The sequence below is a fragment of the Pelobates fuscus genome, chromosome 5 (genome assembly GCF_036172605.1).
Source record: "Pelobates fuscus isolate aPelFus1 chromosome 5, aPelFus1.pri, whole genome shotgun sequence".
Classification (NCBI taxonomy): domain Eukaryota; kingdom Metazoa; phylum Chordata; class Amphibia; order Anura; family Pelobatidae; genus Pelobates; species Pelobates fuscus.
This window is the reverse complement of record NC_086321.1, coordinates 181,525,389-181,526,914: the sequence shown is the minus strand read 5'-3', so window position 1 is coordinate 181,526,914 and position 1,526 is coordinate 181,525,389. Positions and strand designations below refer to the sequence as shown.

Here is a 1,526-nt window from a genome sequence, read left to right as displayed (position 1 = left end):
ACACCTGTATTTCATTATGCATACTCTAGCTGTTGTGGCACGGTGTGCTATATGTATATCTTCATGCACAAATAAAATACAGAATTAAAAAAAAAAAAAAAAAAAAAAAAAAAAAAAAAAAAAAAAAAAATAAAGCCACAGTAAGCAATTTCATATTATCACTAGCTCAGAAAGCTACAAAGATTGTTTTCCTGGGAGCAAAAAATAAATAAATTCCAGTTTCACTTTAAAAAAAAAAAAAAAAAAAAAAAAAAAAAAAAAAAAAATAATGCTTTATTGTTTTTTGCGGGTGTTAAACTGTCTTAAATCATTTTCCTATAAACAGACTATACATCGCCTTGCTTACATCCTTGTTTTTCAATGTATATATAAGTGGGTTTAGCATTGGTGTCACCACACTGTACAGAACAGATATTAGCTTATCCTTACCCATAGAGAATGTGGAAATAGGTCTAACATAACTGGAAATTGTGCTACCATAATATAAAGCAACCACAGTAAGGTGGGAAACACAGGTATAATAAACTTTTTGTCTTCTTTCATTGGATTTGATTCTTAGTATAGCCTTTATAATGCATATATATGAAACAATGATACAGAAAAAAGGTGTATACCCTATAAAAACCCCAATGGACAATAACAAGACTTCATTAACAAATGTATTATCACAAGACATGGAGAGTAGAGGGGGTAAATCACAATAAAAATAATTAATTTGTTTTGAACCACAAATATTTAAATCTAACGTGAAGATTGTATGGATTAAAGAATTCAAAAATCCACAGAGCCACGAAAATCCTGCAAGACTAATACAAAGTTCTTTTTTCATAATGACAGAATATCTTAGAGGATTGCAAATGGCTTGAAAGCGATCATAGGACATAACACCAAGCAAAACACACTCTGTGCCCACAAAGGCCATAAAAAAATACATTTGAGAAATACAACTATTAAATGAAATGGATTTTCTTTCTGTTAGAAGAATTTGGGCATTGTGGTTGTGGTATAACAAATATCCAGAAAAGACAAGTTACTCAAAAAGAAATACATAGGAGTATGAAGAATACGGTCTAATTTTGACACCAATATAATGGTAATATTACCTGATAAAGTCAACACATAGATAAGAAGTAGGACAAAAAATAGAAAAATCTTGATGATGGGAAGGTTCGATAATCCTAAAATTAGGAATTCTGTTAATTTTGTTTGATTTTCACTCATTGTAGTTTGATTTTGTTTACTCTGAAAAACCTTTAGACCTATTTAAAAAGTACAAATACAGAAATTTAAAGATGATAAAAAAATGTCTATCTTTCATAATTTACACTCATATGTTTATTTTGGCAAAGGTATATGGTGATATCTTAATGAAAAATAATGTTGTACTTTGTTATGCTGCCTACAGTATATTTTTAATATACTACCACCTATAAAAAAAAAAAAAGTAAACATTTTAGCTTTTAGTTGAAGCCTGTCATAGTTTAGTTTTGAAAACAGGTTGTTGTAACAGAAAGACCAACATTTGA

General features: G+C 28.8%; 1 pseudogene; it reads right to left on the bottom strand.

Moving 5' to 3' along the window:
• Positions 1-307: 307 nt before the first annotated feature.
• Positions 308-1,221, bottom strand: LOC134612088 (olfactory receptor 5V1-like; annotated as a pseudogene).
• Between the last annotated feature and the right edge of the window lie 305 nt (positions 1,222-1,526).